Here is a 27,010-nt window from a genome sequence, read left to right as displayed (position 1 = left end):
TTATGCTTCTATTTGATATTTTCAGAAATGTGGGTGCATGCATCACAATTAGCAAAGTATATTTTAAGTTGAGGACAACCCTATTTCTTGCATTCAGATATGTCTATTTTGAACTGTAAGCCACACACAAGGAGACTACCTTTTGTGACCATTGGGTAGTATGGATGCCTTCAGTAGGTGTGTCATCGTGCACAACTGATTTCTGTAAATACCCATCAATTTTGTAATTCTTCCATTCAAAGCCAGTCCCCTCTTTTCTTCACACTGCTATGCAGAATATACAAAGAAAAGCAAAATGTTTTGTGCTGTTATCCAGGGGATTATTTCTTTAACTAAACTCCTCCAGAAACTAAGAGTTACGGAGATTCTGAGCTGCTGGTATTTTCTTTTCTGTTTTGAAAAACGAAACGTTTCTTCTTTGTTAAACGTGAACCCTTCCAACAGTATTATAGTAATGATGGCTTCTTCTGATTGGGATGTCATTACAATTATGGTAACATCTTCAGTGAACTGAAAATTTTTTGAGAGAAGCTTTCATGTTTATTTCACCCACTTATTATTATTTTTTTTCACCCTCTCCTTTTCTTCCTACCTTTTCAGGTTCTTTAGTTAACAGAAAATGGATACATTTGAGGAATGAATTCCCTGTTTGGAATTAAGTTCAACAAGCGTAGTAATTTTAAAACAAAACCACAGAAAATTAAGCACTTTCCTTTGCCTTCTCAGGCGAGATAAGTCAAGGAAACAGTAAAGGGATATAAAAGTACTTTGTATCCAGTAAACTTTGAGCAGGTTAAAATGTGTCAAAAATGTTTCATTAATACAAAAGACGAAAGCAAAAATAAATAAGTAAAAAAAGGAAAAACAACAGCAACCACAAAACATATGACATGCTTGAAATCTTTTTTTACTTAAAATTAGCATTTGATGTATACAGCATTGATTGAGATATTGATTTGTCAGATAATTACTTCAACCTTTCCCTATTAATGTATATAACACATTTAGAAGCCTTAACAAAATTGTCATGTTTCGGGAATAAATTTCAGACAATTGGAAGTTAGGCGTAATGTATACTGCTTGTTTGTGTTGCAAGACACATACAGTGATATAGATAATCTGGATTTTTACTACGCTCGGAAATGAACTGCTACTGTACGTGGTAGTATATACTTTAACTGGCATGTTTCAAGAAATTTTGTGTTTTCTGTTGATGCAATTAAAAAGCCAGATTATTACCTTTCTTCATCTCTCACAATCATTCTCCATGTCTATTTCCATCCAGAATCCATCAGTTCACCATATCTTGCAAAAGAAGCCATAAAAAAAAATATAAAAAAACATATATAAAAAAATGGAGCAATATAGCACGTTGTATTTCCTAGCTGGAAAGATGTGAATTAAATTTTAGTCGTCAAGGTTGCAAGGCTGTAATGATTTCTCTTGACATTTTCGTTCCTTCGTTAATGTGCGTCTAATTGTGTCGAGCAATCGTTCCTTGTTGAATGCAGACTTACATTTATTATCACGTACATTGTAACAGTGAATAATTTCATGAGGAGCAGTGTGATTGTGGTTTGTAAAGGTGATTGTGATATTTTCAGGAGTAATTTCTGTCTACTGTAGGCAGAATCAACTCATCTTGACTATTCGTTTAGCTGGCGTATGATTGGCTGGGATATGAAGTGGAGCTATTTCCTTGCACCAAAAACTTCCAGATGTATAAAAGGGGATTGACGGGGAGGGGGGGGTGGGTCAAAACCATGCTGTAGGACTACAGAAATGGGTGGATACAGAAGGGAGAGGGGGAGTGACCTCATAGCTAGAGGGTCATTAGGAGAGCAGTGCAAGCATGTCACCAGTTTGTAGTCATATACTGTTGGTAGATCGGTGTGCATCAGTTAAGGAGACAGGTAATTAGTACTCAAACCAGTTCATTTTGGGGTTTTAGATTCGAGTCGTATCGACTATTCGTTTAGCCCGCATTATATATGGGTTAGGATAAAGAATTGTTGGAAAAAGATCAGCATATTTCATGTCAGTTTATTGATAAGAGTTTCACCGGAATGAATGTACAACTGATAACATGACATTAACCATGCAGAAAGTTGTTGCTAACTTGAGTCTTTGAAGTTATCTGCACACTACCCAACTGACTCAACTCAAACTTTGTGACCTATTCTTCAATAGTCGTCAAGACCCATATTGTAGTCTTGCAACTGCCCCCCCTCCCCCTCCCCGGCACACAGCTCAACTGATGAGCAAAAATGACTGTTTTCATATAGCCAGCTTTATAGTGAACATGGTGACGACATCAACTGAATGATATATCTTAATGAGATGAGCCTTCAACTTTCAAGGCATCAAGTAGTGGCACAATAGTTGTCTTTCAGTGCTAGCTTCCGCCGATATAAAGTTTATACTTCTTTAAAGTTTATACGGAGCTCTATCATTACTATGTTAACATTCTCTTTCCTCCCAAGAGGCTGTCTCTTTATTATGTTTGCAGAAATAATTACAAGGGAGATGAATCTCATTTGTCATCAGTAAATGACCCATTGATGTTGACTTTAAAAACCAGAAAGCTACAGCGGTATCTCATTTGTTTGGTTGCTTTTAGAAACTCATTCCATTATGTAGAGCAAATTTCAATACAAATACACACAGATTGATTGCTTTTCATAAACTTGGGAGAGGAATCAGGGAAGAGAAAACGTCTCCCCCCCCCCTGCCTCTTTGAAATAGTCTTATTGTTAGTGGTATAAATCTTATTAGTCAGATTGTCCCCAAGATGCAGTGGGAGGGATGGTTTATCAACTTTATGACATTGTCTTTAAATAGTGTAACATGGTTACATATGTCAGGTGATAGTATTAACAGTATTGTGCATGGCGTTTAACGATATCAAATTATACATGGGTTTCATGTCAACTCAGCAATATATTTCCAAATTTCAATTCCAAATTATAGGCTGTCAGTCTTCAGGTTTCGTATAAACAGGTTTCATACTGAACACGGAAGCCGGTGTGTTGGAATATCTGTGCGAGACAAATTGAGGAATGAAATAGGAAATGAGAACTGTTTGGTATCCATGGTTCTAAGCAATATTTTAAGGATTCAGCTCAACTATAGACAGGGAGATATATAATTAATTTTAATGACATGTCCAAAACTTGCAATTAAAAAAAAAATGCAAATGTTTGCACTGATTGTGGTAAATTATCATAGAAACCAAACTTTCATTTAATACTATTCAGTCCATTAGCCTGACCAAGTCTTAATTATAAATAATATTATAGAAGAACAATCCAAGATATATATAGGTATATAAGTTTAAGTATATGTAAAAGAAAGTTGGCCTGACGTTTCGATCCTAGCAGGATCTTCTTCAGAGGCTAAAATGGTATAATACTCTATTGCTTAATTAGGCTTAATTAGTCCAGATGTTGTTGACCAAAGCCACTACTCTAATCACTTTTAGAATATGAAGATGAGAGTTAAAGTGATTTTGTTCTTTTGTACTGTATATACCTCTTGATTAATAAAGCACCCACCCTGTTCATCTTTGATCCCAATCAAGCTATTTGTAGAATTTCACAATTGCACAAAAAAAAAAAAAAAAATTGAGCCTATTGTTGTTTATTGACAAACTCAAGCACAGTGTTATTGTGAAGGGGCTGATTATCAGCTGGCCCATTGTGTACAACTTTGTAGTATTGATAAGAGTTTATTTTGAATTTATATTTTGTCTACTTTGTGTGTAATTATGGTAACTTAGTACTACCCTGACCTAGAAGATAAAAGCAAACATGATCAGTTGGAGCTCATGCAGTATCTAGATTTGGGGTAAGGATTGTAGTACACTGAGTTAGGTTTGTACACAGATTTATCCTGTAGATAACTTGCTGACCTGGTGTAATTATTGAGCTCAACTTTACAGTATTTAGAATAGCATTGATACTGCAGCAAAGAGGAGTTATGATGATTACATAGATCAGAGAGCACTACCCCCCCCCCCACACCTTCACCACTTCTTTCCATCCGTATGGTTTGAAATGGTATTTTAATACTTTATGAGGGTTGTAATATGATAAACTGCAGCTCTGATGTGATTATGTTAGGTTGAAACAGTTCTGATTGGGAGAGTCTCCACGTTAATTTACAGCATCCGCAGGTCAGCTCATACAATCATAATTTAATAGGCATACAGTAGATATGATCATGTGCGGTGATTCAATTAATTATTGCTGAAAATAATTTGTACTGATAGGATTGAAAGCCACTAATTAGGTATAATTTCAGTATTTTGTGAATCTTGAATGATCGTTCAACAATATTCAACTGAGGTAGTTGTGGTCGGGGAGGGGGGCGGGAGGATGGGAGGGGAGGGAGGTTGTTATCAAATGATAGTAATGATGTATATGAGAATAAGTCTGGCCAGATTCTTATATGCAAATCAAGCTATATACCTACATAGGAAAATCTGTTATGTAAGGGTTGTTGGCCTATTTTTCATGTGCTACTTTAATTTTGTCTATGTGGCTAAATAGTAATGGAAACTTGACTAACTATAAATTGAACTTAAATAATAGAAACAAGGTGAGTATTGCAGAATTAAAATATAGCAGCCATCAGAGGTCACCAGGCAGACAAATCAGACCACCAGCAAAAGCATAAATTGTTGCATGTTATTTTTTAAAACAGACAGTAAATTTATAAACCTTGGAAGTATCCATGGATTAGAAGTATTGAGTTGATGCTTCAAGGATTCTGAGGCCTGTAAAAGTCCTTCTTTGATTCTTTAGGGAAACATATCAAAATAAATTTTATGGACCCGCTGAAATTTGTTCACCTGTGCCTAAAGTATAAACTGTTAGGAAAATTACGATATGTCTGTGAATGATGTTTTTTGGTCAGGGTGAAGTCTACAGTACTTGACCATAAAGCTTCATATGACAATATGTTTGAGATTTTAATGAATTTTAAGTGAAAAGGACATCCAGAGATTCTATGACCGTCCCTTGTGCATTCCAGGGTTGTCAGTTTAGTGTTTTAAATGTCCAAGATAAATAATTTGGCATTTGAAAAAAAAAAAATCATTGGCTGGAGGACCATGAATGACCCATCCAAACATCACCTTGGATCTCTCTTTAAAGTCCATCAATTTAAGAGAAACAGTCGCTGAAAATTGTTAAATTCCTGCAAAGAACATTGATGCATGTATAAAAGATTTGCCTGTATTAGTCACAGTAAAACTGGCAACCCTGGTGCAGTCACATGTTTGCCAAATACATGGAATCTTCTTATGAACGATTTAAAGAGTAAAAAGTCAGTCACATCCTTTAAGAAGTGGTTTTGTAAGGAAATAATAGCTAGTTACTGTTTAAAACTAAATTATTCCTGTATGTAATTACTATATATATATATTGAACATTTAATTTGTATTTATATTTATACACAGATATATATATTTTGTTTTTTCTTTTCTTTTCTTTTCTTTTCTTCAGGGAGTCTTCCACATTGTTAAGCTTGTAAACTTTATGGAAGACTTCCTCCACTTTGTACTTTTGTGGCAAACAAATAAATAATTACGAAAGTTGGTAACACCAACATCTTTCTTGTGTTGATTTCTTGGTAAAATTTGGTACTTATGCATGATTGATTTCTGGTAACAATATAGTTTGTCAGCTTATTTATTCAAGTTCAATTGAACAACATGAAGGAAATTGGGAAAACGATGAGAATTCCTTTCATGCAGTCTATGATAAACACTAGTATGAAAAATTCAGTGTTTTCTTGGAGAGGTGTATTTATTTAAAATCGAATGGAAACAATAATCTTGACAAGGATATTATGAATGTGATGAATTACATTTTTATTTTGAATATATTGATTTATCGATTATGAAGGTGAAAATGTCAGCAATATCGATTGAATACAGAAAGTAGCTTAAAACATTTTGGTAATACAGGAAGCTGGAAAGCTTGTAAAGTTTGTCATGGGGGAGGGGGGGAGGTGGAGGGAAAGGATGAGTCCTGATTGGTAGATTCAAGTGATTTCCATCCAGCATTTGAGATTATTTTTGTCCTCTACTAGCCTTCGAGCAACTCTCAAAGTTCCTCACATCCTCCTTGAGGTGACGATGAAGCAGCGTCGCTATACCCTAAATAGTACTTTAGATGGTTAAAGGGAAGTTTCACGAAAAACGTGTCCAGATTGAAGCAACCAACTGTTAGAATTATACAACGATCTTCTCAGAACAGACCCCGGAGGGTATATACAGTAGATATGATCTAATAAGGACGTAATTAGGTGAAAAGGTTCCAAGCGATCATCTGGTCTGAGAAGAAGCAACCAACTGCAAAAAATAATGTAACATTTCAGGGGTGCTATTAGAAATGTTATCTGACACGGCGTACATGCACGCACGCACACACACAGTCACAGACAAACGCACTCACGGATATATGACTGTATCAATGTGGAAGTATAAATAGACTTAACTTTTCATCATCTTTATTCCTACAATAATATGGTATATATACATATATATATATATATAGTAAATATATACATGTAGTAAATATATACATATATAATAATAATAATAATAAATGAGACTTAAATAGCGCCAAATCAGTAAACAAAAGTCACTGCTCAAGGCGCTTTACAAAGAAAGTAAATTAATTTACAAAAAGAACAAGTGAAAAAATGGGTCTTAAGTAGACTTTTGAAAGTAGAAAGTTTATAGCATGTTCGAATGTGATCTGGTAACTTGTTCCAGAGATAAGACCCAGAGTATTCGAAGCTTCTGTTACCATAGGTCTTCAATCGTGGTTTAGGAACAGTTAAAAGTACAGTTTGTTGGAGGACCGAAGTGTGCAAGTTGGCATATATGGCAAGAGAAGTTGTGACAGGTACACAGGCTGTTCCAGATGATGCACACAAAAGGTGAGAAGAAGTAGTTTATACTTAATTCTGTAGCTGATAGAGAGCCAAATATATAGTAAATATATATATAGTAAATAAATATATATATAGTATTAAAAACTACTAGTGTTCCACTTGTCTCGACTACTTCTCATTGATACACACAGGCACACACACATATATGTATATATGTGTGTACTATTACTTTGCTAAGCAACTGATACATTAAACAAATATTTTCCTTAAACATGTATTTTCTTTGTTTGGTTATATGATAGATGATAACATACAGAACTAATTCCTTATGGATTATCTCACTCTATATGCTATAGCCTGTTTATCTATTTCCACTCCTATGCTGTTTAAAGTGACCTCTTTATTTCTCTGGTGTATGCTAGACACCCACAACATATATAAAACTCTTTCTTTGTTCACCTTCATATGCACAGCATGGTATTAACATCGTGCATAATTTCTTATCCCTAATACAAGATTCATGTTAACTCCAGGTGGTGCATGACATACTGTAAACACAACAGGAGGTGGATGTTGTAGATTAAGCACCTACCTTGTGTTATATACACGTTACAGCTTCGAGCAACAAATCACGCTTCCGAGCACTGTTATGATGTATTTGTCTTTGTTACCATGGGAGGAGTATACATTGACAGCTTGCCCAAATTGCAAGATCCATTTACATTGCTTTATGACCACAACATTTTGCTACAGTTTTGGTTTCTCTGAAATTTTTCATCCACATTTGTCAAAACAGAATAACTTAGTGAAAAACCATTCTGAAATTTACTAGTGTTTTATAAAAGATTAAATAATTTTAACATGCTCATACTGTTGGTGCAATATAGATGATATTTAAGAAATTTAAAGATATATACACAGCTTCTCGTGGCACAGAGTTAATGACTGCTATGACGGGAAAGTGAAGTAGAGTCCCTAAGTTTTCTTGCTACACTCCCCCCTTCCCAAATTTACTGATCTGGTGATGATAACTTGCTTAACCAGCTCTGTATGTGATCACAAATGTTCCTAGTGTTTGCCAACCCATGTAATCTGTAGGCTATACTGCCCCTTGGGATGACAGCTTTTGCTGAGTCTATCTATTGTGATATCATTTACAAACTGACTTCTGATTGGAAAAGAGAGAGAGAGACAGAAAAAAAAAAGAAAAAAAGAGAACCATCTATAACTAACATAGATGTGCAAATATTATTTCTTGACATATTTTAAGCCCCTCATCAGTGAAGGCTCCTTTAAATATGCAAATGTTAAAGACAGCGCTCAAGTGGTCATCGGCAAGTCGAATGGCCACTAGTCTATTCTGAAGCACAAACAGGACACGCAACACTTATTCTGGTCAGGCTCCGAAAACTCTCCAAGAGTCTGCAAACATGATGGAGGCATGACCGTGCAATCAGAGAGGAGATTAAGAGAAAACAAAGGGTCTTAAGCCGTTTAAGGCAAAACTTCTCGCAGAGTTTTAAAGAGGGAATCTATCACATACTTAGGCAGTAGTGGTGACAAATGAAGCTGATGGTTTGTAGTCTGCACCAAAATGAAAAGCATGTTAATCTCTTGTTTTAACTTTTGTCGGTGACTTGTTGACTAATCGTAAGATCTGAAATTACGTATGCGATGAAATTTGAAATAAATCTCATATTTAGTTAGAAAGAAAGAGAAAGAGAGAAGGGGAAGGAGAGAATAAAAGAAAGTTTTTGTAAATCAAACTTGAGAACCTTTGTTTTTTATGTGATTTTAAATACTTTTAAGTGGATGGGTTTTAAAGTAAGGTTGCCCTTTAATGTGTTAAGAGGTGATGCTCCACTTGCATACCCAAACTTTTTATTCCAGCGTCTTGAAGACGTAAGATGCTCATTCCTAGGTGTTCATGAATAGTCAAAATAGGAAAAACACTTCAGGTTGAGGAATCTATGGAAAACACATCATTCCATTTATGTCATGACCAAAAGCAGGTTAATAATTACCAATATGCTATTAAAGACCTAGATACCAAAAACTTTGAGATATTTGCTTGTCCAAATATTTTGAAACATAAGAAGTTTTCTGTTCAATCATCGTTGACTTTATGGTTTGGTCAGGAAATTCAGTGCTCGGTCGTCCCCAAACTGAAGTTAGAGAACAGATTTTGGGTAAAATTTTCATGTGAAGTGCACGAGAAAGACTTTCAACTTTAAAATATGATAATATATTAGGAATACCAAACTTTGAACGTTATTTTGCAGTGAGTAAAGTTTCAGGGAAATTTTCCAGATGCAGTTATGGATGTGGTGAATTTTGTGCATTAAGGAGTGTAGACTTTTATATTAAAATATGAGAAATACAAGAAAGCCGAATTTGAACCGCAATCATTTTGTATTTAAAGAGTAAATTGAGACAGAGAGAGTATGATTTGAATTTTTTTCGGTAGAGTGGACACCCGATGTTTTTAGGGATTTAATTTTCACCCTGGTTAGATTTTGTTTCATTCCAGAATTGATGAAGTGGTCTTGAATCATACATTTTACAAGAATCGCTATGATTTCTGCTTTATGAGAGAAGATATTCTTTAAATCACTATAAATAAAAAGAAATGGATATTGAAAGGAAAAATTGAAGAGAAGGAGAGAGAGATATAGGGAGAGAGCTGTAAGTAATTCTGTTTCTATCATGCCACCTCGGGTACGCATACGAAGAAAAGTTATAATTTATTCGAAAGCTTTGATATTCAGTTTCTGGGAAATGTCATTTTAGCTTCTTCATATTTGTGTTCAAAATAAAGAAGTGTAAATTGAAATTGCTGAAAAACAATATTGTAACCCATGGATTGGTAACATTGTCTGGCATACTAAATATGTATCAGGGAGACCTGAATGACTGTGAGGATGTGTGAAAAGTCTTATATATCAGTGCAATTATTTTTCGCTAACCTATTTTTGACTGTAGTACTTGGTTTACTCTGCTTTTTAACATTTTAAAACAAAACAAAAACAAAAAGCAGCCAAATAATGCAGCGTTGACCCATTTTTTCACATTTAACCTAATTAAACTAAATAGCATAGACTCACAATTAACACTAATATAGGCTTGTGGCTTGACATTTGATATTTGACTGTCTTATCTAATTTGCATACTAATGAAGAGTTTCAGCTATTCAATTATGCAAATCTTTCTGATAATGTCGGATGATCTTTGATGTGACTCGACCAGGGTTTATCGCACTCTATGCCAGTAATTCAGCTGTTATATATGATCTCTAGAGTAAGGCAAATATGTCACCAAAACAGAACTACTATTGTTCGATACAGGTGACAAACGCCTACAGTGGAATTACGACCTTCCTTACCGGTTTAGAACCTCTGGACATACAATCAGCGTCCGTGGCCTAGTGGTTAGGGTGTCGGCATATAAAGCGGGAGGCCCGGGTTTGAATCCCGGTGGAGGCTGGAAGTTTTTCACTGTTCTGGATTTTCCAACTCACTACAATTTCATATCAATCATTGTGTAACTTAACCATACGAGTGAGAACTTCTGTGATTGTAACTCACCCCTCTTTTATAGATATATTTATGGTGTGTATCTGCTACTCCATTTTGAAATTGTAACTAGTATGTGGTTGGGAGCAACATGAGTGAATACTGTCTTTAAATCATGTCATGAATGTTCTTTGTTTGAACATTGTTTGGTATTTCACAGAAACATTATTTAATGATGACAGAGTCTCACATTAGTCTACGTGCAATGTTTTAGTATAGGATCATTAAAAGCAAGAAGCAGGGTTGAAATGTTGGTTTAGGAATGATGTGAAAAAACAAAGGTATATTTGGCCAGTCATACCTTAAAACAAGAAGAAGAAAAAACAGAAAAAGAAATAGGAAATGAAATGCAGAGGCTTGAGGGTGAAGATGAGGTTTTTTTTTTTGTATCTGAATATATATTATCAGATGATTATTACTATTTGAATGTGTTTTGGAGAGAGGGAGGTTGGGAGGGGGTGGGGGCATAGGAATCTGAAAATTGTCACACAGGGTCCAGTTCTGACATATATCGCCAAGGTAGATCGGAGAGCACATACGTACGTACAGTAATATTGATGAGATAATTGGATGAGAAGAGACTCGTCATTAAAACCCAACCAGTGACATTTGAAAATTTCTGGCAGTTTAATTTGGATTAACTGTACAGTATATAGCAGTCCGGAAGGTACTGTACTCCAAAGCTGAGCTGTTTGTGGTTGTAGACAGTAGAATATCATTCTCATATTACACAAGTAAATACAGTTTGCAAAGGTGAGACCTGTATACCTCCTTGGAAGTCCCAGTGGCGCTGTGCTGCGTTCATGCAATCTTCTACCCCTTTTACATTAATAAGGTTTCTCTTCACTGAATCATGAGTCTCTATGGGTTTAAATGTCATCCTATTGTCATGTCAGCATTTCTAAGAAGATAAATAGTTCATGCAATCTTCTACCCCTTTAACATTAAGAATGTTTCTCTTCACTGAATCATGAGTCTCTATGGGTTTAAATGTCATCCTATTGTCATGTCAGCACTTTTAAGAAGATATTTGTTCTTCCAATGACCTCAAGGCTGAGTTAGGAAAAACATTAAAACTGTTTCACCTGTGTTGTCTGCTTATGTCAATCAATGTGAAGTAACATACACATGTGGTGATGTTTCATTTTTATAGCTGTCAATACTGTGTTGATACGTGTCAATAATATGTCAATGCTCTGGCAATACTGTCTCATACTGTGCCAATACTGTGTCAATACTATGCAATACTGTGTCAATGCTATGCAATACTGTGTCAATACTATGTCATACTGTGTCAATACTGTGTCATACTGTGTCAATACTGTGTCAATACTATGTCATACTGTGTCATACTGTGTCAATACTGTGTCAATACTATGCCATGCTATGTCCATACTATGGGATACTGTGGCAATACTGTGCCATACTATGCAATACTCCAGTCCACTATCACAAAGTTAACATAACATTACCAAAATAGTATTGCTTGGGAAGTTTCTATGTTTCAAATAAAACAGCCAATGTTTGGTTTTTGCAGAGTTTTCGAGCAAAACTAGCTCTTCTTCAGTGCATGATCACCGAAATTGATATATATTGATATATGTATAAACACCATATTCAATCGCGTTGCAACTCAGAGTTTCACCTTTCACTGTGGCGATCATCAGGCATATATATATTAATATATATATATAAATATATATAAATATATATATATAAATATATATATATATATATATATATATATATATATATATATATACATATATATATATATATATTTATATATATATATTTATATATATATATATGTACATACATATACATACATAAATACACTGCATGTATGCACTGCATTTATATACACTGCTTATACACTGCAGCGTATAGTAGCATCTGATCAGGCATATATGTACATACTTATATACACTGCTTATACACTGCATGTATATGCACTGCAGCGTACTGTTACATCTGAAAATGAAATGACCATATAGATGTATATGTTGATATGATCTGTTTTAATGTTATTAATTTGACAAAGGGACATTTTTGCTTATAGTATATACTGACTATAGTCAGTGTTGGTTTGCTTCATTCCTTCCTTACCTGTCTCCTGAATACATATACATGCACTCTGACCTATCTATAGCTGATGTGCAATAATTTGGTGTTGCAAAGTGTTTTAAGGTTCAACCTATTTGTTTGTCTCAAACAAGTCTCAAGATATTAATGGATAGTAATTTTATGTACAAAATTTAAGTCACTCAAGTGTTCTGTGTTGATGATATTCAGAAATATTTTGACCATTTCTTGCTGGTGTATGTGGCAATTGTCATGACTTTGCTTCCATTTTCTTGTTAAAGTAAGGCTTTAAGGTTTTAAGGCTCAACCTATTTGTTTGTCTCAAGCAAGTCGCAAGATATTAATGGATAGTAATTTTATGTACAAAATTCAAGTCCATCAAGTGTTCTGTGTTGATGATATTCAGACATGTTTTGACCATTTCTTGCTGGTGTATGTGGCAATTGTCATGACTTTGCTTCCGTTTTCTTGTTATAAGTATAAAGTTTGTTGGATTACGTGACAAAATCGTTCACCTTACAGTATTTACTTTACAGCTTACTGTGTGCAGTGTGGTATGTGTGTATATATTTTGACACCTGACTTGTAAAGACTAATGGCACAAGTGATGACTGTATAGAGGAAGTATGCCAAACCATGGAGCTATAATCCCAGGTTTATAGCTCCATGGCCAAACCAGGTACCTAAGTACTATTGCTGTTTACAATGCTGTTTAACTTCACAATGCTTTATTTACTTCACTCCTCTTTTACCTGGTCCTACTACACTACAACCCCCCCCCCCCCCGAAATCTACCAAAACGCCAAATGGTACAAAAGCTGTTTAACAATCCTATATCCTCTATGTGCATCTACTAGCATATAAGCCATAAACAGAATGTGACATGATTCCTGTTAATCACAAGGAAACAACTGTGAATGCAGGGTTTATTGTCCAGGGGTCCACAAGCTTTCAGGCCCAGGATTGACCCATGATCTTCTATGAGGACTACCCACAAACGCATCCTCTACCCATCAGACTGGCCCAGAATGCTGAGCTTGGGCTTTTGATGTCAAACATTAGATAACATAAATGATCTTTCTACAGCAAAAGCCTCAAAAGATGTGGATCCATTTTCTAACATATGTAAAACCATTTGACCCACCCAAAGTTGACCCACCTGGATGTGGGTATAGTCGCATCGTCCATACAATGGATCGACCACTTACAGCTAGCTTACTCTTTTAACTATATGTGGAGTTTTGATACACATTTTGAAGAAATAGGAAATATTTTAAGTCACCTTTCTAGTCCTTATATGTGTATATCTGACTTCGTTCCCTAATTTTGTCAACATTTGAAATGTTTCTTTAGTTCTTATTAAGTTAATGTTTACTTTGACCCAATTTATTTTGGAACCAGCATCCTTAATATTTCAGTATATTTGACAGATGTCATGGTTTATCTTAAATTTCTAGGTATCTTTGTGCTTAAATCACTGGTTTTATTGATTACATCGATGCTATGCACTGTGTTACTTACAAAAAGAAATATATTTTGTTTTGTCCCCAGTGAAACTCATTGTATATATATATATATATATATATATATATATATATATATATATAAATATATATTTATATATATATATATATTTTTATATATATATATATATATGTTTTTATATATATATTTATATATATATATTTATATATATATATATATATATATATATATATATAGATAGATAGATATATTTATTTATTTATATATTTATATATATATATATATTTATATATATATATTTTTAAATATACCTATTTATCAATGAGCTTTTTCCAAATCCGTAGAAGGTGTAAAAGTTGGCCAGAGGGCACTATTTGTGGATTCGAGACAGCTTGTCAGACACGTGTTTAGCCTATTATAGGGACACAATCGATTGGATTAGCAGTCAACACCAGAGGGGACAACCCAACATCTTCTCTTCACAATTACTCTTCCACTGCATTTGATTTTGCGTGTCAAGGAGTTTGAAAAGTTCTATTCATGTATCAATGCTGCGCTAGCTAGCTAGCTATGTGGAAATTTGGACACGTAAAGAGAACTGTCATTTCACGTTTTTAATAGGTTCTTTCGATGGATTATTATTTCTTGCCGGGTAAAGTCGGTTGGAAAAAAAGGAATAAAACAAAATTGTGCCAATGATACTAGGATAAAGGAGCCATCAAAATTTGGTATGAATTTCTTTGCAACGAAACATTTCTTCCAGAATGTATAAGAGTTAAGCTGAATCATTTTGATGGATCAAGGCACAATGGAGACTCCCAGATAAAAATCAAATCTTAGATTTAAAAAAGCTGTTAATTGAGTCATGGTATGACTGTAGATTCTGATTGAGTGATGTATGTTGGTATTAATTAATATAAAATTGGATTCACAAGTTTTTTCGCTATGTTAACTTTGTTGACCCTATGTCTCCACACAACCAATGCACTCTAAATCAATACCATCTCCCTACTCTACTATTCTAGGGCCTACATACCCTGTGGCATTGAACTCTTCCTGCGTGCGGGTGACTGCGGCCACTTAGGCCTTGTAATGTAGTAGAATTACTGTCATTTAATATCCCTACAAGAAAACTGAGATGGGCTTACCCAGATAGATGAAATTGCATGAGACACATTGAATATCAAGGTTAAATATGATAACAAATATATCTCTTACAAAAGATATTTTTGGAAAGGTTTTTTTTTTTGCGTAGGAAACTTTACAACCCTTATTAGACATGTCTTAAGAAACAGTTAATACTGCAATTAATCACCAGTGAAAAGTAAATTGAGAGACGCATCTCGTTTAAGTCCAATAAAATGAAAGGTTGAGACCCTTGAACTTTTTATTTATCGGACGCAGTTCGTGGTTTGAGTCTCTTTTTGCCGCGTTTTTCCAGGTTGTGCGTTGAATTACGTTGCAATAGGCATTGGACTTTTCATTCCGTGATTCAGGTTCTTTTAAGGTAATTTATCAAATTTTCTGTGTTGAAATCTACTTAAATTTGGAAGGAAAAGCTTTTTGAGATCTGCTTACTTGGAAGGACGCTTTTACAGGCTGTAAATTTTGGATATCGTCTGGTCGACTTACCGATGTTTATTGATGTGAGAGGATCGGTTGAGGGCTTTTAGCAATGGAGACTTAAAACCCTCAAACGATTGAAGCTTTGATAAAAAAAAAAAAAATGAGTTAAAATTGTTCGATCTTGCAAGTGAAGAGAAGCTTGCTGAATGTAGGACATCTGCCGATTGTTTCTGCATCTTTTAAACTTGCAGGGAAGAAAAAAAGAGGAAGAAAATGGAGAATAAAAGTTTCGATTGATTTCTGTTGAGAAAACAAATTGTATCACTTCGTACGCACCTCTTTTTAAGAGGACATTGGGTGGTTATTTTTTTTGCCATTTTCGGAGGCACATGATGATTTTATGTGGTGTCAATTAATACTGGCATGTTTGTTATGTAAAAGAATCATTATTCATGTTAATACATATAGGAAATTTTGTGTGTTGCTAATGTCTTGAAATTTAAAAAAATAGTTATTTCAACAGATGGAAGTTTATGCCCAAAATACCATCTCTTCTTGTGTGATTGCGGTGGACTTGAGTAACATTACAAGGAATAATTTATCCAAGTATATCGTATTACAAATTGCTGTGTAAAGTGGTCAAATTGCATTATAACTCTAAGGATGTATACCAGTGTTCCTTTACACAGGAACCATAGTATTTTGTAAGACACAAAATGCAGAGTTTTCCAAACTGCTACACAAAAATTTGAATGCGAAATTATGGTTTTTAAAAGTACCTTTTAAGTATGATACCTCAAGATGTAAATGGAGTTTCAAGTTAAAAATGATTCATTTAATGATATTATCTTTTCTCTCTCTTGCATTGTAGGATACATCTCACATGACTGTAGGCTGCTGGTTCATTCTTAGCTTCTGTAAAGGTAAATATTTCTCTTCAAGTTTCTTTGACATCACTAATATGGTGTTCACACTTTCTCACCACTTACCCAATTGGTGTGTTACCCTACAATGTTTCTATTGTTTGGACATCGCCCGGATAAACCAGGGAGCGTGATAACAGCTCCATGCACTCAAGCAGGTGGTGTGTAACTTTAAGTCACACACACATAGACTCATGTGGACAATATGAAAAACAGCCCTTTACATTTCTAACCCACACTTAATGCATACACAAATATATGTACTTAAGTTGCTTGCTCACATGAGTCCTCATAATTATTATGATAAAGGATTACAAGAGACATGTGATTAAAAGATAAATATTTTAAGCTAATATCATGTCAAAGATGAAGGTATAGTCTCTTACACTGATTTACAGCTTTTGTCTCAGCAATATTCATATTACATATGGGAAGTTTCATTTGAATACTTTGCTATTCAGAAGTGTATCGATAGGAATGAAATTTGTGTATGTTTTTGAATGGGAATAACATTTTTATAGCTTATAGCCATCGATAATTAACTGAATCAAAATGGACAGATGCTGAATTTTAATGAGGGAGTGTGGCCATGGGGTCGTTGAAACTGTCTCCCATGTAGAGGGTTTGCAGGGTGGTCTTCCCCCAGAAAAGAAAAATGAAATTTCTGACGTGAAATGGTGCCATTTGATTTCTGAGCCATAGTTAGGCTATAAGCTTTGTCTATAGTTAGATCTACACTCACGGTTTCACGGTTGAGCGATAGTATAACTACTTTTAATACGTCGTCTTGGGTTGACACGAGCTGGGGTGGGGGGGGGCTGTACATCCCACACCCCTGGGTCCTTGTCTGGTCAAGAAGGATATGGTGTCTTGCTATTAAGCCTGTGCTAATTCTTCCATACCAATACTCTATGTAGTATCCATACTGTATTTATAGTTATAAGTGTACCACATGGGTCTGCCTCACACTCATTATGGTGATTGTTATGTGGTATCTCTCTGCTTCTGTTTCCACCTTCGGCTATCAATTTCTGAGGTTTACTTTGGTGTAAGTGCAGCCTGTCATGTACCTGGGACATGAGGGATATTTCACTCGCTGCCTTAAAATGATTAGAAAACCTGCATGCCGCCTGTGATAATAATCAAACAACTGTTGTATACTTCATCAAGATTGTTGCGTGAACTAAGAAGAAATAAAAAAATGGACATTTTCACTATTCGGAACATTCTTTTTCATATAACGTTAGTACTGTATATTATGTTTGAATCAGAAAACAATGAGCCTCATTAACATTGCAAGCTAGGTAGGCTTGGGCAGTGTCAGCAAATTTTAAGAATTTATAATCATGCAATTCCACTCTATGTGAATGTATTTACTCCTATGACTATGCATAAACCATGGTCAAAATCTTGAACAGGGGGAGCGGCTACTTTGTAGGTCCCACCTATTCCTTCTTATATTTTGCATTTCTTTTGTGTCGGTGATATTTACTTCGTTCCTCCCTTACCTGTCTCCCCACAACCTTTCAATCTTGTTCTAGCATGCCTAGAATGACTGGTAACCTTTTAACACTATGCGCCCTCTATATCCGGACCTCTCCGGTCAATGCCCTTCCTTCTCATTCTACCACCCAAAGTGCCTAGACGTCCGATTTGTGTGTGGATCTCCAATTCATTCGGAACTGAAATGTTGCAAAAGTGTTTGGTCAATGAAAGGAGTAAAACAGAATCCTTGATTACTTAATTAAGCATTCATTTGGTGAAAGCATATTAAATAGTTTCTAAGTTTGAAAAATAGCAATCTATTTTTGAGCAATACCACAAAGCTATTGTATTAAAAATTAGTGCATTAAATTTTGCTAATTAAATGTTCATTTGATGAAAGCATATTTAATAGTTGAACTTAGTTTTGTTAAAAAACAATCTATTTTTGAGCAATACCACTGTAGCTAGCTAATATATTTAAAATTAATGTACCTTGGCAACTGTATCAAACTGCTTAAAATCTTTCAGTGCTTTATAAATTAGAATACCAATTTCTGCAATCTTTAGATGCTAAAATGTGTTTTGTGAGGTTCATTGTATGCCTCCACAATGAAGTCTTTGCTGAGATTTGGTATGGTCTTCATTCCAATAATTTTGATACCATCAAGTTCAATGGCCAGTTTATATTTTCACTTAATCTTAAAATTTAAATTCCTACATTTTACCCAATTTTTCAACTAAATCATCCATGAACATTTAGGAATAGTTTGAAGGATTCTGTGTGGTTTAGACCAATGTTTTGTTGAGACTAAAAGTTGATAATTTGTTGACTGTAAATCTTGTTTCTGGATATAAAATAAGACCATGTTGACCGATCACAGAGCAGCTGTTGTAGGTTTGTCGATATTGTACTACAATGTTGTTAGCAGATCTTGGTACTGTAGGTAGATGCATGCTGCCAAAATAGTGCAAATATCAGCTACTGACTTCATAGTCAATAGAATGCAGATCTGTATGCACCTTTATATATACACCTCTGTGGTATCGGATTAATACCGATGGTGGGAACGCTGTCCATTTTATCACTTCTCGCTTCAGGTTGTACCACGGAGAAATAGGAATTGTGTCAAATAAGTAGCAAATTGGATTCCCAAAATAATTGGAGGATGGCACAAAGAGGGGTAATTGGAGAAGTTGCTGTCAGGGAAATGAAGATTGGCACACAAAAGAGATGTTTTATTCATTTTAAGAAACTGCAGTGGTGGGAAAATTATATATCTATATTTATATGTTATATATATATATATATATATATATATATATATATATATATATGTAGATATATGTAGTATAAAGATATGTATTATGGAATGTTTTGGTAGAAGACCGCAATACATGTTGTGGTTGGGATAAGTTGCTGGATGAACCGCAGGAAGATTAAATGTATGACAAAGATTTATCTGTATTGTGGAATTTGAAGAAATATTAGATTGGAAAGGGAAAAAAATTGTGGAGAAAAGAGACTTGTAATGTAGAGCATTATAGCATTGTGGCAAATTAAAGAAGTATCAATTTAAGTCAAAGAAATTAGATTATTTAAATGATATACAAAAGTGGGGGAGGTAGAGGTGGTATTGTTTAGTCTCTGGTTGAATCTCAATGAAAGAGACTTTATTTGTACTGTAATTACTAATTTTTAGCAGAATGTACTTCCATGATATAGATATGTATAGCTTAATTCCACATAAACACACTTGAGTGAGTCAATGTGTTTGATCAAGCCCACTCAATAACCATGTATTTAATAAGTACTGATATGTTAGGTAACCACACAAAGATCCACATGAGGATATTTATACCTCTTATTGGATCACAGATTGGAATCAAATTGCCAAAAGATGCAAAGCCCATAGTCTAATTTTGGCAATCATCTGTACATAATTAACCTACATGCCTAATTTTAGTAATACTGCCAAGCCCATATACAAGAAGACATTCCAAGATCACCGTAACCACGCCAGCATGAAAAATGTAGGTGACATTTATTAACATCAACAGTTTGGGATTTTGAAATGAACTTTTACTGCTAATGTATCGTTGTATCCTTTCATTAATTCAAGAAAGTTGATGCCCCATCTATAATGGAAATGCACCATTCAAACACTTTCCAAGTTTAGCAAATGAGATTATTGACGTCTAAGTAAACTATTAGCCATGATATATATCAATGCAATTCCACGAGTCATTAAAGAAAACGAACGTGATCAGATCCGGTTATGGCGGCCATGAAACATTAAGGAAAGTTATCAATTTTGACAACCTGGCTTATACAGCCACAGACAGAGGGATACGGGCACAGCCACACACACACTATTGCATTATTACCCAAAAAATCGCTCCATCACCTAGGTTCCCTCGGAGCAAGTTTTGGATGATCGGTTTAACTTACAGCCGCCGCGGAAAATGAAATCAAGGATGATTTGGCGCGAAATCAGAGAAGACAGTAAATCACTTTGGATAAATGGAGGAGAGGTAGTTAGATACCAAAAAGGGGGATAGATTTTCAAGGGAAGAGAGGAAAATCCATCACCAGAGGAAAAATATTGTCTGATTGGATTTGGGAGATGTTCCATCTAGTTCGAGAGAGAACGTTACGTTCAAAGATTTTCAGACTCTCAGGAAAGACGCTAATTCTGAGTAAAAAACAAACGTAGAAAGAAGATGTTAAAGATTGATGAGTAAAATTCAAATGAAATTCAAATGCTAATTTGCTTAAATGTTTAGTTATTAAAAGCAAGTGTATTTCTGTCAATAAAGTAATAGAGAGAGGGAGAGGAAGAGGGGGTTGGGGGTTGGGGGGTTGGTACAGCGGAGTAAAAAATGGTTTTACAAATAAATGGATAAAGTTTTTCATTTTTCTGTAGTGAAAATGACTTGTTCAAAATTTCTGACAGCTCTTAGATGAAAGAGATAAGGATTCCAGAGGAGGCACGGCAACCCCTATGCTATCTGTGAAAATAATGTGTGATGGGTACCTTTCCCATTAGACCCATCCCTCTGCTGTTGAACTTAACATCAGGCTCACCCCCCCCCCCCCCACTTCCAGTACAAAGGTGGCTGCTTCCCTGGTGATCAATGTCAAATATTGAGGTACCAAAGAAGGTTTGGTTAAATACTAGAGAGATTACAAAGGAAGAAATTAAAAATAAAGAGGAATGAGATAAGAACAAAACGTTTCCTATCAAAGGAAACTTGAGAATCAGAATTAAATGAGAATTTAAAGAAGTTGGTTTGTATTTGCAAGTAAAATACCATATCCTGATGAGTGATGACCAGAAGAAATTAATTTTGAAGTTAGTTTGAAAATTATACTTCAGATCATTTGGGTAAGAATTGCGAATTTGACTTCATACCTCTCGGGCTATCTACCTAGCTTATAAATAAATGATAACAGTCTTGCATGCTCTGTGCCCCTGATGTGTTATTGACTAGGTAGATCAGAATGAATATATGCCAAGGAGACAGGTAAGCATCATCATTCGTATTCCCAAACTAGTAAGTTTTGCGTTAAAGAAACTTCTGAAAGTTTGAGATTGACTTCACTCCTTTCTGCATATGCACTCAAATCAACTTTAGCATTGCGCCACCCCCCCCCCCCCCCCCACTGAACTACAGTACTTCAGGGGCAATGTCCTGTTTAGTTTCTGCCTTTTACTTTAACATGAAAATTTTAAAGTGTTTTTTTTTGGTTATCCTCGATCAATGCCTTTTCTATTTCTGTACAGGGTAGGGGTATTTACAGATTTATCTGAAACAAGGTGATTTGACAGGAATTGAATCAAAACAGACAGTTTTCTTTAGATAAAAATTATTCAGTTGAATGTCTTAATGTTGTTCACGCAGTATTGTGGACTGCTCATGAATCTTTTAACATAGTATTTCATTTCTAACCGCACCTACTTCTTCTCTCAGATCGTTTTTTGTGACTCAAGTTTGAATTACTCCTTAGTCTGTTGAAAGACTCTTTTTTTATTGTAAGCAAATGAGGAAGGAATGTTGAATTTAAAGTTATAATCAAGGATGGAAATGAGTTTTCTAAAATTATTCATGGTAACAATATTAACTTTAAAGGGATTGAAGGTGATTGGGGGTGTGTTAACTTGATCAATTTTTCAGGGGTGGTGGGCTAAACCTGCTTGCTCTTAATTTCAAAGCCTGTTTATATGATAAGGAGGAAAAAACTTTGGATATGGAGGAACTGAACACGAGGGTCCAATTATGATAGCAGTCCCTTTGTGAAGATGTTTCGGAGGCTCGTCGAGGGATAAGGGCAAGGGGAAGGCACGGGAGGGCATGGAGAGGAGTTAGGGATGTCAGTCAATTTAAAGTTTGGGATGAAATTTTTAGTGGGGAAGAATGACTAGTATGGGATTCAAACCAGTGATCACAAGTCCCATGCTGAGCTTTCAAACCATATGTTAATTGCTGACGATCTGTATAAAAAAAAATGATTTTTTGTCTCACAAGGAGCTTACAGTCTGAAACATCCTTGTGAGACAAAATTTCCTCCAAGAGCCAAAACATGGAGCCCTTCCTTATCTTATCCCCTCGCCATTAATTGTACATGCAGTAATAAACATTCCAGTTAACTGTACTATATATACACACCTTTCTCTCTTCCCAAGGCCCATCAATTGGTATTTTATGACCCTTCCATTTGACCAGAATGATTGATGATTTCACTATTAACAACCTACAGTATTACAGTAGCTCTGTATCCAATATGAAGCAGAGAAACACTCAGTCAGAATGTGTGGTAGGATACAGAGTGTAGGCTGTATAACACAAGTACCTATAATCCTGGAACTAAATAAATGACAGGGACCGCTTTTATATTGGTGGAAATTACATTTATGAGGCAGTTTAAATCCAGATGTGTTTTGGGAGGTCTGTTTGGCCATGAAAAATTCTGCAGTGTGTATATTCAAATTAGTTTTCAAATTAGTGCATTAAAATCTTTGTGTGGTGAGAATATTTTGTGACAAAGAAACTTGATTGTACTAGCTGTCTCAGCCTATCAGTTCATTGGGTTGCAACATGTGTGGTCTTAGCTAAATTTATTTCAAATAAAACTTTCAGAATTTTGGTGGGTTTATTATCTAGGAAATCTAAAGTATATTAATTTGTATAATATTGACAGTATTATGATAATGTGCACAAACTGCTGAAAGTTTTGTTATAGTGATTTTGGTGTAATATTAATTAACTGACAGTGGATTAAATTAGGTAGCTTATAAAGTTTTCAATTTTTCGTGTATCACAATGTTTCCTTTTATTAGTCCATTGGGCAGGTATCACCAGCTTAATTGTGATAAATTGCAGCTTTTTTACACAAAATGCAGCTTTACAGAAGTACCCCTTATATATTAGTAACGAAGCAGCAATGATAAAAAAAAACTAATAATAAATTCTCCCCCCCCCCCTCCAAAACAAGAACACATTAATTCAATTGACTACTCTACATTTTAAACAGTTCGATTTTGAGCATCTTTGTTTTGTAGTCCATGCATGTGTTATTTCTCCCTCTTTTTTACCTCACACTGCAACAAAAGACTTAAACATTTTGATGGTTTCATCATCATGGAAAAGCTTAAATTTAACCAGCTTTTAAACATCTGCAAACTTATTGCTTGTGGTGAGCTGGGATATTGACTCGTGAGGATGGTTGTTTGGACTGGCTCACATCTCCCTTCTCTTCCTTCATAAAAAAAAAGAAGCAAACTTCCAGATATTTCCCGAGAAACTAAAAATCTCGTACCTCGAAGAGAGAGAGGGGAGATGTAGTGGGTATTGATTTTGGGAGGTTAAAAACTAGGTTTCCCTGAGGCTCCCTGGTGTCCATCCACACATTGAGAGTTTTTCTGCTGTAACCTGTGGTATATTGCTCTATTATAACCCGTCAGTCATTAAAACCAGTTAATGGATTGGAAACAGCTATCTTTCGTTTTATCAAGTCTGTGAATTTGCTGTAATTGTATTTGACTGGGAGTGTCTGTGATGACAAACTTTGAGCACTAAATAGGGCTACACAGACGAGATGTCTCTTGACGTACGGTAATGTTACTCTCTCCTTAAAGAGTTGGTATATCTGGCAACCGCACTGGTTGCAATATTCTCTTCAATCTTCCATTTTTGATTCCTTGCCCGGAGGCAAAAGGAATCTATGCGATGGTGGCAGCATGTGCGTGTGTGTGACACTTGCTTATAAACACTTTAACTCAACATTTTAATGGTGGATTAACTTCATAAATGGAGTGTGGATCTGTCTTATTGAGTACAAGAAGCCTATGGTTTTCTGTGAAGTTCAGTGGTCATTTGGGATCAACAGAGGTCAAAGTCTTAAAACTTTGTGAACACTATAACTCGTAAAAGTACATCGCTTTGTTGAACTTATTACATGGTATTGTAGATTCAGGTTGTTGAGTATAAGAACTCTATGGAAATTGGTGGAGGTCAAAGGTCATTTGAGGTCAACAGCTCAACATTTAAGTCTGGATAATATGATTTCTGTTTCCGAGAAACATTTTTTCATTGCCAAGTAATTTTAACCCAGCAGAATTATTTTTGTTTAGTTTTGATAATTGATAATTAAAATCCTATAAAACTTAAGTCAAGGATCATTTCCAGTGAAAGAACTTCAAATTTTTTCAATCAACATGTTACTAATGTGATTGTAAATTGCAATACAGAGGTACATAATGAGTTTGTTGTGTGTCATTTCTGAGGAGCAGACATTAAATGCAGGTATTAATTTTTAAGTGCAGCCCCCAAAAAACAAGAAGAAGAAACATGAATAAGAATTATCCATAAATCTTTCTAATCAAGAAAGAATTACAAAGTTTAAATTAGTTGCTCATCCAATGTGAAATATCTAGTTTGTTGACCTAGGAGTGCCAACTTGCTCTACTTTTTGTTAATTTGAAACCCAAAAGCTACAAATAACTGCTTGTTTGATAAAAATTTACCTTTAAAAATATATCTGTTTGGGCTTCTTGTTGTACTATATGGTCAGCTTATGAACCTGCTGCAGGGGAAAAATTAGCCTCAACAGAAACATCAGGCTAAGTTATTTGAAGTTAACGATTGACCCTCCGAGGGAGGTGATTGGAACGGACAGTCTGTTACCATACTGTTATTGCATCCAGCTTTCACTCTCTCGACTTCTCGGTATTTTAACTCGCCGAGGCAAACCCCTCGGCTAAATTTCCACCAATGAGCATTCTGTCAGATCATGTTCTTCACTCCCGTTTGAAATGAAACCAATTTTCTGCCCTCTAATCCATACGAGTATTACAGACGGAGCCATCCTAACCGCGTATGAAAAACTCTAAAACCTCGGTTAATAGAATTGAACCCCAGCTCGGAGGGAAGTCTAGCTTAACGTGTGTCTGTGTGAGTGTGTGTGTCGATCTTTGGGTTCTCTTCAGAGCAGCTTTTATTTAATTCTGGGAATGTTTTTATAAGAGTTTGAGAGAGGAGCCTCCTTGCGTGGACAGTCGACAGTGTGTCTTTGTACAGAGTTCATCTTCAGTGGATGGAATATTATTACCTGGATTCTGTCTTAATAGCCAGCCTCGCTAAGTATGTTCATACAAACTATGTCAGACCATTTTCATTTGACCTGTCAGCGTGGATTGCTATTGAACATTACATTGTTTAGCGTGATCAGTCAGGGTTATAACTTATAGTCGTTAAAGATATATTAAACCTTCAGATATGATGATTTCCTTCACCATGGTTCTATAATTGCCCTGCTGTCTCTCAAAGCTTTAACACTCGGTGAGCCGTACAACACACCAACGAGCAACAAGAATTTTGACAGTCAGTTTTTTTCATTTCTGTGGATCGGATTCTTCAACTCGTGAATTACGATTTTTATCGAGTTGATCTATTTCGACCGTTTAACTGGCAATTACGTCTCTTTTGGAAAAAATTGGTAAGAAGAACTTTAAACGTTCCTCGTTTTGTGGTTCCATGGACACTGTACCTAGTGGTATATGAATGTAACCTGTGTGCAATATTGGTATATGTTTTTGTGGATGAATGTGATTCAAGTATTGTTGACAGGGAAGACCTTCACTGTAGGTGAGATTCATTTAATACCCTTGAGCAAATTTAACTGACACAGTACATCTGCACACCCTGACCAGTGGTGTGTGAAAAGGGGGGGGGGGAGGAGGGGATGGAGGGGAGGGAGTTTAAATGGATTTACTTTATTTCTCTCTTACCTGTCTCTAATCTAGTTATGCACTTTCCTCATCTACTGAAGCTACTATCCTCTATCTACATCATCGGTCAGGGGTGAAATAGCTCCATAGGGGGAGGGGGAAGTTTTACATTCAGTCAGGGATAAGTGTTCAAAGAAGGTCAGCAATTCCTGTCCCTAGCTTAATCATTCAGGAGAATTTTAGACCAACCCCACCTTAACTTTGAAATTGTGTCCTTGTTTGTTGCCACTGTACCTAATGATTGAAAGGTTGAAGGAAGAAGAGGGGAAAATGTAACGTTTTTGCTATAAAGACCTGCTGGTTCACATAGTTTCTGTATTGGCATTGCATCATACTGTGAAGTTTTAAAGAACAACTAGTATTTGACTTGTTATATACAATACAAAGTATAATGCTTTAACTTGTAGTGGAAGTGCAGACAAAGGTATTTCCCATTGTTTGTAAATAACAACAACAAACAACCACACACAAAAAACAAAGCTCTAGCTTACCAAACATGTGGCTTTGAACTAATATATTAACCAGTAGAACTTTATTAAACCTGTTTGCAATCCCAGTTACAGTGAACAGAACGAAAAAAAATCCCATTCACAATTAAGAATACTTTTAAGCATCTATACCTCTGAGAAATCTGAGTTTATTATACCTGTGTGTATACTGCATACAACTGCAGTGTTTATGCTACAGTTACCTACATTTG

General features: G+C 35.3%; 1 protein-coding gene across 5 annotated transcripts in view; it reads left to right on the top strand.

Annotated features, from left to right (window-relative positions):
• Positions 1–27,010, top strand: part of LOC139979753 (protein O-linked-mannose beta-1,2-N-acetylglucosaminyltransferase 1-like) — a 146,352-nt gene that overhangs the window by 42,368 nt on the left and 76,974 nt on the right. For 4 of the 5 annotated variants that reach the window (XM_071990861.1, XM_071990838.1, XM_071990869.1 and 1 more), the window contains one exon: positions 16,486–16,537. The gene's annotated coding sequence lies outside the window, so the exon portion shown is untranslated. Of the gene's footprint in view, positions 1–16,485; positions 16,538–25,394; positions 26,019–27,010 lie in introns of those variants that run through there. The other variant, XM_071990852.1, reaches the window with a different exon arrangement.

This window comes from Apostichopus japonicus, chromosome 2 (assembly GCF_037975245.1).
Source record: "Apostichopus japonicus isolate 1M-3 chromosome 2, ASM3797524v1, whole genome shotgun sequence".
NCBI classification, from domain to species: Eukaryota; Metazoa; Echinodermata; class Holothuroidea; order Aspidochirotida; family Stichopodidae; genus Apostichopus; species Apostichopus japonicus.
The sequence above is the reverse complement of the archived record's forward strand: the minus strand, read 5'-3'. Positions and strand labels throughout refer to the sequence as shown.